The following is a 13,897-nucleotide window of genomic DNA, read 5'->3' as shown; positions in this document are numbered from 1 at the left end:
AATGAAGATGATACGGCACTGTCAACAGGAGGTCTGTGGCCAAGGATATACCAGCTGAATGTATTGGCATGGATGAGATAGAAATAATTTTTTTTCTCATTGAAGGCACATAGAGCACATTATTTAGAAAAAGATTTAGAAAAACTAAGAAGTGTCAAGCTGCCAATGTATATGATGGGAAGACTTGTTTCATCTCTTATGACAATGTCATCGGATCCTTCATATGGTTGTCGAATTGAAAGATTATTGAGATCGGTTGTTACATGATGAGAGTTTGTAGAATCGACCAACCAGTTAGATGGAATGTTGTTGTTTGTTGTTGTGTGATGAGCCAAGGAAGCAGCTTGAAGAAATAGTTGGGCGGAATGTCCACGACGGTCACAAATTGGTTGACCACTAAACGGCTACATTGATTTCCAGTGTTCAAAGGACGAGAGTTCTAAGATTAATGTCTTTAAGATGGAGATGAAGAATTTTTGCCATTTGAAGTCTGAGGAACATAGCGGTTTTGAGACATGCGGGAGGTATTTGTAGTCATAGGAACAAAGGTGTAATGATTGTATTCACGATGTAGAAAAGATTCATGTTCGAGTAGTTTATCATGAAGTTTCTCGAACAAATTGATAGTATCTCTAACCCGGATAGCAGCCAAAATTTCTTTGAACTCCGATTCAAGACCATTCCTAAGTTGTACAGATCACTAAATCAATAGTAGGCAGAGGTGAGCCAATAAGCCCAAGATCATCAACAACAGCTTGACCATCACAACGAAGTAAGGTTAGCTGGTCCTAAAGACTTAGAATACGAGAAGAAGAGGAGTTTGCGCATACTTTGGTGAGACCACTACTTGCATCTAGAGAAGTGGGAGACTTGGTAGTAAGAGAAACCACTGATGGTATCAGAGAAGCAATGATGCCATGAATATGAACTCATCTTGCCTCATCTAGAAAATGTAATCTTCATTTGGAATGATCTTATCATTCTCGAAGATCGTCGGCGATGGACATAGTTTCGAACCATCAAGATACCCAAGCATGTCGTAACCATATAGTAAGGCATCAATTTGAGCTTTCCAAGCACAGGGAGGTTAGTCCTGATGAGTGTTAAGTTCAATGGGAAGCTATAAAGCAGTGAATGTAATGAGTGAGGAAATTTGAATAGGTAATGGAGATCCAGCAAGAACAACAGGGGTTGATTTATTTGTAGCAATATTGGTAGTGGAGTAGGAATTATCGGTGGTTGTCATTGTTAGAAAGAAAAAAAAAATGAGATAAAATAAACCCTAAGATCTTAACTCATTTGAGCAGAGATGCTCTGACACCATAAAAAAAAAAATTTACACATTTGTTGAATGCAAAAAGCATATCTTCATTCATTAACCCTTTGAGTATGGGTATTTACAGAGGTTTACATACAAGTAATTAAGGAAAGAATAATTTTGCATGATTAGCTGTACCAAAAAATAATACAATCAAGGAAAGAATTATGGACAAGTCGACATAGAAAATCAAGGACTTAATCTGGTAAGGTTGCCGATGATAGGTGAATCTTAGGTGGAAGAGGATTCTTCCTTAATAAATTCCAAGCATAGCGGCCACAAATATAACCATTGGTTTGATTCAGAACTACCTTTGATTTTGCAGATTCATTGGTAAAAATTGTAGTAAACTTCATGTTTGTTTTGGAAACACATTCAAAGTTGAATAGTTTTAACTCTGGTGCACCACTGTATCTAAGACCATTCCAGGGGCCACACAGATAGTACTTCTCTAAGCCTTTCCACATGATAGATTGAGGATAGTTATAATGTGTTATCCCCATGTACAGTCTTCTGAAGAAGGGTCATCAAGGCTCTTCCAAGACGCTAAACGCCACTCAAGGCCTGTTTTTAAGTCCTATCCCAGCTTCATACTTGGCAATAAAGTATCAGTAGGATAATCAAAACTCTGCCACAGATAGCTCTGTTCTGAATTCTCATCTTTCTCATCTCTTAGCACTAGATTTCCAATATCCAAAGGCTGTAATTTTGGAGCCTGGATAGATTTAGTTGTGCTTGCTGACCAAATAACACAACTCTTCTGGCCTAGAAAGACATGGCCTATTTTGTTTATCATCAAAGTCCCAGAAGAATCATTGACTGGTTTTTGCCATTTTGCTACCCAAACAAAAGTTTTGACTGGGATATCCTTGTACCAGATTCCCACTTACATATTTGTAGAATTATCTGGATTGAAGAAACCCAGTTCAGATCTTCCAAATTTGGAAACTAAGGTGCTGTTCACACGGATGGATTGGGTTCTAGAAGTGGTGTCAACTGTCATGGACAACTCAGACAAGAAAGCTATTAGAATGGTACTCAAAAATGTAAAAGAAAGAATCCTTATTTCTTCCTTGATTAGCTAAGTAATTTCACCAGATTCTTCTGAGCAATAGTATTCTAATATTATTCAAGTTGTTCCAAATTAATTTTAATCCCTTGTTGGATTTTTTCTTATTTTTTATTTTTTGCATTTTTATTTTTATTTTTATTTTTTGTTAATTTTCCTTTCCCAATTTTTAATTCCATAAATTAAATTAATTTCTACCTAGATTAGTTTTTTGTTTTTTTTTTTTTTTTTTTTTGTTTCCTTCTCTTTTGTCCTGTGAAGTATCTTTATATTTATATAAACTTTTAGTGATCATTTTACTATGAAATTATTTTAATAGGTTTTATATTAAAATATCTTTTAAAGTTTACGCAATATCATTTTTTTTTTTTCACTCCATAGATAATATAATGACAAATTTAAAACAATTATGGAGAAATATTTCATAGGAAACTCAACATGAAAATCTGTCGTCCTGAACAGAGAAATTGAAAATATAAAAAGCTACTCGATTATATTCTTTGTATAAACATGAGAAAGAGCTACATACAGCAGTTGTAAGTATAGGAAACTTTGAGACCTGAACTGAAAGCAAAAGCTTAGCAAATTTTATTCTACTCAACAGTACTTAAGCACTTCTATACTTTCAGCTTGGCTGGAAAATGGTTAGGAGTATTGTACTTACATTTGCTTTTTTTAATTTTATTTATTTATTTATTTCTTTTTACTTTCTTCTTCTTTTTGTGTATCCGATATTCATTTAAAGGTTGAACAGTTGGTTAACTTTCATTAAAAAGGAATCAGGACCATTTAAGATATTTTTTCAGTTTTGTTCACACAAACTAGCTTGCTAAAACTATGAAAAAGGAAATGTATTGATGGCTAAAAAAGACTATACTAGGACTGTACCTACAAACCTCTATCGAGGTTCTAAAAGAGTTACTGTAATTTCACTGGTTGAAGGGGATTCAATCTTCTTCGGTGAAGAATATGCTGCAACAGGGGCTACACCTAATGAGAAAGCAGGTCGTTTGGGCTGAGGCAAAGCACTTTCACTACCCAACATCACAACCATAAGACATGCTTGGCCTGTCTTCAGGGTACTCTTGCACACATAACAGACCAATATGAATGCAACGCAGCACCTCAGAAAGGTTACTTGAGTCCTTGAAGCATGGATTGATAAGTTCCAAAGGTCTGCCTTCTAACCATAATCTCAATGCCTATAACATAGGAAGTCAAATTTCTCAGTCAGGGTGCTCTGTTATTATGTCAAAACACCATTAATCTTGAGATCTATATATATATATATATATATATATCTAAGAGGTAGGTTGCGAATGATTTGTATAGTATATCATTGGTTTTTTATGTGAAGATAAAAAAACTACAAAACGGCACTTACTTGCCCAATAAGGTTTAAACTGTGGTTTAGGTGATAGAAACCTCTATTTCTATCCCCAGTTCTTATCTCCAACAAAATCCCAAAGCTAAATACGTCAGACTTCACCGAGAATAGACCATCTATGGCACACTCAGGTGCCATGTAACCACTGCCAAAACATCATTGATACCAATATTAGTTAGATGAAAAGTGAAGCAGAGAGAATTTTAAGAAATACTTACTATGTTCCAACCACTCTCCTTGTATTCCCTTCACTTTGACCTCCACCAAAAGTTCTAGCCATACCAAAGTCTGAAATTTTTGGATTCATTTCATTATCAAGTAAAACATTACTGGCTTTGAGATCTCTGTGTATTATCCTTAATCTTGAATCTTGATGAAAATATAGAATCCCCTTGCAATTCCGCAGATTATGTGGTAGCGCTTAGACCAGTCCAACAGTCTACTTTTTGTTTGATCTGCAGAGAAATCAATCCAATATCTAATTTGAATTCTCATATATAAAACAACACTGTGAAATTCCATGATTTAATGGAAATTTCGGTGCAATCCTAATTAAACTTGTCAGGCTTGTGAGGAAAAACAAACCAAAAATGCAGTAGTCCAGGCTTTTGTTCGGCATGTATTCATAAATTAGCATTTTTTCTTCCCCTTGAAAGCAATAACCAAGAAGCTTTACTAGATTTCTGTGTTGAAGTTTTGCAATTAGAATCACTTCATTTTTGAATTCATTCTGTCCCTGTTCTGAACTCCTAGAAAGCCTCTTCACAGCAATTTCTTGGCCGTCTTCTAGTGTACCCTGAAAATATATTTCTAGAAGGATAAGTTATCGTAATACTAAGATTTGTGTTGCTTTTGACGGTGCTCTCTGCAAGCTGTGGAATCACCTTGTAAACAGGTCCAAAACCGCCTTCCCCAAGCTTGTTGCTACTTGAAAAGTTTCCTGTGGCCTTAACAATCTTATCTAGGTCAAAGAAAAGCACCTCCAGGTTTTCTATTTGGCCTCTATTCTCTGATTTTTTATTCTTACACTGCTCCATGCATTGTCTAATGAATAACGAGGAAAAATAAAATTTTTAAAAAAATGTTGTTTCAGATTAAGAAATGAAAATGGGAACATAAAGGAATATGTTTGAATTTGGATGTAATAAAAACTACCCGTTGATTTAACATGGAACCTAAATATCACATTTCCATTTCATGATCATGGAAGCAATGAATCCAAGCTTTTTTTTTTTTTTATTTTGTCAACAAATATCACTTCATGGACAAGATTATATGAAATTGGACTATATGTCTAAAGGAAATGTTTTTGCAAATTGAGCCATATATTATACTTTTTTGAAGCTGTCATGATTGCCTAATAAACAGCAGGATAAGTTTAGTAGGCATCACAGTGGAATACTGGATATCTACTAACAAGAACAACCTTATTGTTTGTTTTGGTATTTTTCAGGTTACCTGAAGTGATATGGAGCAGGATATATATATATATATATATATAGCATACTAGTGCAAAAGAACTTTTTGAAGTTGAAGGATGTAACACAACATCTTTTGTGCTAATCATTTTACCAACAAGCGAAAGAGGATTTACACAACAATGTTGAATGTGCTGCAGTTACTTGCTACTGTGGAACTTTATAATAGAACATGGTTCTGTTATATAAAAGGTTCAACAAGCTGTTCGGATTTACCTTCTAAGCCTTTCCTTGCCCTGATTTTGCGGATGCAATGAACAAGCAACACTATCCCACCGGCGACAAAAATGACAGCCAAGACCTCCACTACCATCTTCAACTTATGCTCACCATTCGCACCTTCACATTTAATATTGGAACAGCATTCAAATGTATCAAAATATCATCACAGCTTACAGATAATAAAAAAGAAGTTATAACGAGGAAACTTTTACAAATCTAATGAAAACAGAATCATTATGTGAAAGACAAGGAAAATAAGCAGATAAGAAAATGATTGCTTACCTAACTCTGAAGCATGCATTCGAACATATAGATCCTGCCCACCAACTTGAAACTCTCTAATATCAATCAAGTCCCCAAACCACATAGCACAGCCACTTCCTTTTCCACTGATATCAGAATTTGTATAAGCCGTAGAAGAACAATTGCTCATGCATTTGGCTTTGCATTCCTTAAGATTCTAACTGGCATTTACCCAAATATATGTAGTATCAGGCAATTTCGAGCCACTAATTTTGACAAACCCAGACGAATGTTCATCGTGGCAGCTTAATGGTTTATTCCGTACGCATCCTTGAGACCAGTCCATGAAGTTTCCTTTTGGCTTGAAACCCTTGAAACATTGCCAAACAGGGGCCTCCCAAATGACACAGTTTCTGTATGCGCCACACAGACCATACCCGTCACAATTGTCTCTTGGCATTGATGAGAACACATCCCACCTTTCAGTTTCTGAATTCCAAGCACAGCGTTCCCGAATATAACCATTGGTCTGGTTCACAACAATACTTGTCTTTTCATATTCATTTTTGAGGTGAAAGATGTAGTAAACTTCGTCTTTATGGTTAAAAAATTCAAAAGTGAATAAAAAGTTGGGTTTTAACTCTGGATTGCCAGTGTATCGAAGGCCATTCCAGGGGCCATCAGGATAGTTATGAAGTGAAATCCTCCAAGAAAAGTCTCCCGGAGAAGGGTCATCAGGGCTCTTCCATGATAATATACGGCGTTCAAGACCAGTTTTCAAGTCCCATCCAAGCTTCATACCTGGTAATAAAGTATCAGTAGGGTAATCAAAACTCTGCACAGATAGTTGTCGGAATTCTCATCTTTCTCATCTCTTAGTACTAGATTTCCTGTATCCAAAAGCTGCAATATTGGAGCCTGGACAGATTGAGTTGGACTTGCTGACCAAACAACACTACTCTTCTGTCCAAGAAGGACAAGATGTCCTGTTCTGTTAATCATCAAGGTCCTGGAAGAGTGTCGTTGATTGGATTCTGCCGGTTTGCCACCCAAACAACAGTTTTAACTGGGATATCCTTGTACCTCTGTTTTTGGAACTCCCTGGACTAAAGAACCCCAGTTCAAATCTTCCATGTTTGGAGACTAAGGTGCTGTTCTCACTGATGGACTGGGTTCCAGAAATTGTGTCAACTGCCACGGACAACTCAGAGAATAAAGCTATAAGAATGCTACTCGAAAATGTAAAAGGAAGAATCCCCATTTCTTCCTGTTTTGGCCAAGGCTCTCTGCTTTATTAGAAAGTTAATGAAATGTATACAGGTATAGAACCTGACTCATACACCAGGTTCTTTCTTCTCTTTTTTCGCCGAGCTTTCGCTTTTGTTCGAACCTCGTTATCTAAGTCATTGAACCAGATTCTTGTAACCAATAAAAGTCTTCTAGTTGTTCTATTATTCTACATTTCAATACTTGGAAATTTCTTATAAAGCAGCTATATTATATTGTTCTAGTTACTCAGAATTCTACATTTCTAATTTTCTATACTATATTACTATTCAAGTTGTCAAATTATTGATGAGAGAGGTTCTTGGCAGTTTACTTAAACAGTATTCTTAAGTCGAGCAAAGCGTTGAATACCCTTTTCGCAGCATGACTTGGCTTAATATATCCGTCTTCTCATTGAATGCAACTCTTTCGTTTGACCCAAAAAAAAAAAAAGAAAGTTGAAATGCCCAGCTCACATAATTGAAATAGATACCGCAATGACCATTTTTGGTGGCTATAAACCAGCATGTGCTGCAATTCTTACCATACAAAAGCTTCTAGTCAAAATTATTAAAAAAAAATAATAAATAAATAAGTGGTAGCTAGGATCGTAGAAATCTTGGAGATTGCTGAAATTTTTTGCAGACTCACTGACAGAAAATTGGATTCCCATGTTCCAAGTGGTGGCAGTCTTGGAACGAGTCAAATACTATTGGATATAAACTACTAAACATAATTTTCAAAATAAAAAAGACCATGAAAAATTTATAAAAATAAAGAGTGAGATTATTTATCCAACTCCAATAATACTATCTATGATTACTTTCCATTTTGTATTTTCTCATAAATAATTATGATTTATCTTTTTTCTCCTTTTTGTCCATCCCTGCAGCAAAGTATAGTATTCTAAAAATATGAAATATGAAATATGAAATTACAATTAGCAAATTTGATTATAATTGTGTATAGAAATTTATATAGAAATTAATGAATTTATTAAATAAGATGGCATGTTTGGTTGTCTATGTGTGGGATGTCAAGCACTGCTCTTTATTTTAATTTTCAATTTATAAAGCCTATTGGGATTTTTTTTTTTTTAAAAAGTATGATTTTTTAAAATAGAGAAAAAAAAAAGAAAAAAAAAAAGACATTCAAAAAGCCTGTTTAAGATGCTTTATCCACTTTTTAATTTATTGGCACAAATTCTAGTCTCACTATTATAATATTTAAAAAATAATTCACATAATAATAATAATAATAATAATAATAATAAAGCAATAATGTTTATTTACAAAATAGAGGTAAAAAGGGTTGTGGATGACTTTTGAAAATTCCACTAAAACTGCTCTTCATTATTATTTCAAAAGTATGTTTATTATTTTAGACAGTTGTTTCGGGTGCTCTTAAACCGTCTATTTATTCATATTGTTTTATTCCTTTTGCTTTTTTTCTACATACATATATTTTTGGGGGAATAAGAAGATGATAGTTTCATCATCGAGCCATTATATTTGAATTTGTAGTCAACTATGTAATATTCATTTGAGTGGTTGACCAATTGGTTAGAATTCAAAGGAAAGAGCCGTGATCATTTATTTATTTATATTTTCTTTTTCAGCTTTGATGACACAAATTAGATTTGCTAAAATATGAAACAGGACATGTATGATAATAAAAAATGATATACTAGACCTATAATTCTATCAAAGTTCTAAAAGAGTTAGAGTAACTCCATTTGTTGAAGGGGATTCAATCTTGTTCAGTGATGAATTTGCTGCAAACAGAGGTTTTTACCTAATGAAAAAGCAGGTTGCATGGGCTGAGGCAAGGCACTTTAACCACCCAATAGCATAACAAGTGCACAAGAGTGGAGAGATGCTTGGCCTGTCTTCGGGGTGCTCTTTCACACACAAGATACCGATATGTTCTTGCATAATAGTCAAGATATTTATTTTATTTTATTTTGATAAAGGTTAGTTTGCTTTAAATAAATGAACTGACTCGACTTCATTTGTGAAAAAACTTGTAGTTTCACTCAACTTCATTCTCTAGTAGATTCTTTATCATTCTTGAGTAAATGGAGCTAAGAAATTCATGGCTAACATGGATTCATTAAAAAAATTTATAAAAGAGATTTAAATATTTGTTTTTGTTTTTGTTTTTTAGGTTCATTTCGAGTTCTATATTCCCTTCTCTTTCACTTTGTTTTTGAGAGATGATTTTCTCACAAAATCACTTTTAGAATCATTTTTTTCATCTATATTTATTTATTTCATTGAGATTTGTTGTAACATAGTCAAGGAGGAGGTGTTCTCCCATGAGCAAGATTGTTTCGACAATGTTGGTAAAGTTTCCCTATTGGCTAGGAAAATCGTTGCGACGTTGAAGTTGTCTATAGTTTAAGAAGTCTAAAACATTAATTCCAAAAGTTTACAATAAATTAATCTTGTTTTTGGATTAAAATTTGAAAAAGAGAATTAACAAAAAATTGTGAAAAAATTTGAATAATGGATTAATACTGAATATATTACTATTACAAACTATAAGATTGAACTTAACAATTGTAACTGTCAAGTGATGTTTGCTTAGCTGATAAACTACCTATATCTTGACTTGTGAGTAAATCAAATTTATTATTTATATATATAAATTATATTATGAATTTATGCATATTAAATATCTAAAATGGATAAATAATATTTTTATATTTTAAATTTATAATTTCTTTAAAATAAATTCATTTTATAATAAAATTAATAGAATAATGAAATTTATTAATAACTAATATTAAAAATTTTATTTTAAGAAAAATAAATATTCAAGTTTTTAAGTTTTTATGTTTGAACAAGCCGAGCACGAATCTAAGTTAAGCTTGAGCTTTTCATGAACGAGTCGAGCTTGAACAAATTATTTTAAAAATCTGTGAGCTTGAACCTAGCTTGAGCATTTATAAAATTATATGAGATGAGCTTGAGAATGCTAATATTCAACTTGACTCGACTTATTAACACACCTAGCTCTAATGGATCTAACTAGAATGAATGTCACTATTCCAATTGTTACGATCAGTGCAAGTGGGTGCACAACACTAATAAGTTACCTAATGTTCAATCCCACATCATTCTATATAGATTAGGGGATGATTCAAATGTAATAATAGTTAATCTAATAATGTCGAAGCCTTTTTAAAATGGTTGACTTCAAGATTCATAAAAACCCTAAAATTAAGTGTGCTCAGACGAGAGCAATCTAAATATGAATGAGCTCCCAGAAAGCTCTAAACCAAAAATCCCATAGTTGAATAAAAAATCTTATACAGAGTGCGATTACTAAATTGAGGATAACATCGGTAGAAAGTGACAAGTTGTTCAGTAGAGACGGGGTATAAATGGTATCCAAGCTTAAATCTGACTAGAAATGTGCCAACAAGGATGTTAGGCCCCAAATAGGGTAAATTGTGATGACAGTTGTGGTTGGGTACGTGGCATTAACAAACTATCTAATGTCCACTCTACAACACTTGAGTATAGATTAGGAGATGATTCAAATATAATAATAGTCACTATTCTAACATCAATACCTTTTCAAAGTTGTTAGCTTCAAGATTCGTAAGAATTCCGAAGTTAAGCATACTTAGGCGTGAGTAACCGTAAGATCTGTGACCTCCTAGGAAGCTCTAAACAAAAAATCTCATACCTAATGCATGCTTAGATGAAAGCAATCTTAGGATGGGTCCCAGACCAAGTGTGTCCTCAGGTGAGAGCAATTATAGGATGACTGATCTTTTGGAAAGTTTTGAACCACAAAAAAAAAAAAAAAAAAAAAAAAAAATCTTATACCGAATGCGATGGCTAAACTAGGAGCAATATCAGCAGAAAATGACAGCTCTGCCAATGAAGGCGAGATATTACACCAATACATATATTTATTACTAGAATTTTTTTGTCATATCAGAATCTGTTAGGCATGGTAAAATTTTCATAAAAGCAAAATTTTTAAAAGGCTTAATAAAATATATGTTTTAATTTAATAGCCATAAATAATTTTGTGCCTATTGCTATTGCAAAATAATTTAAAAATTACCTTATATTTATCCAACCTAAATTTACGCGATCAATTTCTATATCATATAAGAGGGAATTTACATTAACCAATGAAGATGCTTTTAAGTGATTTGGCATGCTTGTCCCTAAATATATATATATATATATATATATATTTGGCATTTGAGCCCTAAATTCATATTAGCATTAGTCCTTTTGCATTACCTTGACGGTTCTGCTTCAGTTACCTCATGTGCGTTTCCCATGCGAACCAGTAAGGGAATTAACCGAGAAATAGGAATTTAATGAGAAAATGCAGAAGAGGCTGATGCTGTAACAGTAATATGAGTTGAAGGCGCAAAATGCTTTAGACTAAAAAAATAAATAAATAAATAAAAATAAAAAAGAGCAAAATGCCAAAAAAAATAAAAATAAAAGAGTGTTCAACAACCAACATGCCTACACCTCGTAGTCTCATACTTCAGTTCAGGGAACATTCATGCTAATTATCCTTTTAATTAAAAACTTAAAGAATTTAATTAATAGTGATTCGTTAGTGAAAACTCATAGAGTTGGATAGGGAACGTCCATGCTAATTATCCTTCTAATTAAAAACCTTAAAGAATTTAATTAATTGTGATTTGTTAGTGAAAATTCATAGAGTCGGAATGAATAGGCTTTTTAAAAAATGTCTTTTTCATGGTGTTTCTCATCGCTAGCAAACTTCAATTGCAGATTCTCACGAAATTCAAGGCCTCTATCCTCCCACGTACCTATATATTCAAAAGAACTAAATGCCTAAAAATATAAATTAATCACTGTGGATATCAATTATTTAATACAAATGACCTCATTAGATATAGTTAAATTTAAAAAAAATAAATAAATAAAATCTTATATCTTCCAAAGTCTCTGATATTAGCTCTCAAAATTCTAAAGATAATAACACTGGTATGCTTAGGTTGGAACTCTCCATTAGAGGGCGAAAATCACGATCAATCACCACGTTTGTCCAAACCCACAAGTAAAGAAGTTAGTGATCAGTGATAAAAAGTGAACACAACTTAATATTAAAGATATTCTGACATTTTTATTCGCTGTGATGGCCAGTGATCCGACTTTTTAGTCCTAATTATATTATATTTTAACTTTGTAGTTTATATCATCTCATAAATAAAATTACTATATATTCTCTGCATTGAAAATATATGTTAAATTAAAAAAAAAATGCGGAGAAATACTTCAAACGAAAATCAATCTGAAAAATCATCGAGGAGAACTTTAGATATGTTGAATAACAAAGATTTTTAAATTACATATATATATATATATTATTTTTATGAATAATTTATATATATATATATATATATCTAATCATCTAGGTTTCTGATTTTTATTTTTGTTTTTTTAAATATTATCTAATACAATGTCCACACTCCTTCAATATTTGAAGTCCTAAAAAATAAAAAAAAAATAAAAAGTTGCAATTAAAAGTAGAAGCATTAAGTGAAAAATGGTTACCAAACCAGAAATTACTATTAGATTCCATGCTTTGTAAATATGAGGAAAAAAAAATTCAGATAACATTAATTACTAAGGCAGAGTAATTGTGGGATACAGTGATAGTGATACCCTGCACTGAGAATTAGAGTCCTGGCAAATAATAGTAATTCATCTGAACTAATGTTAAGCAATTTTAGGTTTTATCAAGGCTTTAATTACATATGTACTTACAAGCCTCTATCGAGGAAAACAGTTACTGTAATTTCATTGGTTGGAGAGGATTCAACTTAATATGACATGCTTGGCCTGTCTTCATGGTGCTTTTGCACACACAGCAGCCCAATAATGAATGCAACACAGCACCTCAGAAAGATTGCTGGAATCCTCGATGCATGGATTGCTAAGTTCCAAGGGTCTGCCTTTTGTCCACAATCTCCATGCCTATAACGTGTCAACTCCAATTTCCCAATCAGGGTGCTGTGTTTTTAATATTATGTTAAAACACCATAAACCTTAAGATTCAAACATATAAGAGGTATATTGAAAATGATTTGTGTAGTATAACACAGGTTTATTATGTGAAGATAAAAAATCAACAACAAATTGGCTCTTACTTCCAATAAGGTAAAGAGTGTGGTCTATATGATGGAATCCTTTGTTTTTCTTTTTACTTATTATCTCCAACAACAATATACCAAAAGCTAAAGACGTCAAACTTCATAGAGATTACACCATACATGGCATATCAGGTTGCCATGTAACACTACAAAACATCATTGACACCAACATTATTTAGACAAAAAGTTGAAAACAAAGAGCATCTAAGAAATACTTACTATGTTCCTACCACTCTCTTTGTATTCCCTTCACTTTAATCTCCACCAACAATTCTAGCCACAACAGAGGCTGAAGGCTGAAATTTTTGGATTCATTTCATTATCAAGTAAAACATTAGTGGCTTTGAGAGCTCTATGTGTAGTTTTTAACCTCAAATCTTGATGGGGATATAGAAGCCCCCTTGCAATTAGTTGGACCAATATAACAGTTTTTTTTTTTTTTTTGGTTTATTCTGCAAGGAAGCTCACTCAAATTAATCCAGTGTCTACTTTGAATTCTATATATGCAACAACATTGTGAAGTTCCTTGATTTAATGGAAATTGCAGCACTCTCCTAATCAAACGTGTGAAGCTTATGAGGAAAACAAACCAAAATTGAAGTAGTCCAGGCTTTTGTTGGCATATATTCATAAATCAGCATTTTTTTCTTCCGCTTGAAAGCAATAACCAAGAAGCTTCACTAAATTTTTCAGTGTTGAAGTTTCACAATTAGAATAACTTCATTTTAAAATTTGTTCTGTCCCTAACCTG

The 13,897-nt window shown here is 32.9% G+C and overlaps 1 pseudogene; it reads right to left on the bottom strand.

The window, feature by feature from the left end:
• Nucleotides 1-1,389: 1,389 nt before the first annotated feature.
• Nucleotides 1,390-7,225, bottom strand: LOC107430893 (G-type lectin S-receptor-like serine/threonine-protein kinase At4g27290; annotated as a pseudogene).
• Between the last annotated feature and the right edge of the window lie 6,672 nt (nucleotides 7,226-13,897).

The sequence above is a fragment of the Ziziphus jujuba genome, chromosome 1, assembly GCF_031755915.1.
Source record: "Ziziphus jujuba cultivar Dongzao chromosome 1, ASM3175591v1".
Taxonomy (NCBI): Eukaryota; Viridiplantae; Streptophyta; class Magnoliopsida; order Rosales; family Rhamnaceae; genus Ziziphus; species Ziziphus jujuba.
The sequence above is the reverse complement of the archived record's forward strand: the minus strand, read 5'-3'. Positions and strand labels throughout refer to the sequence as shown.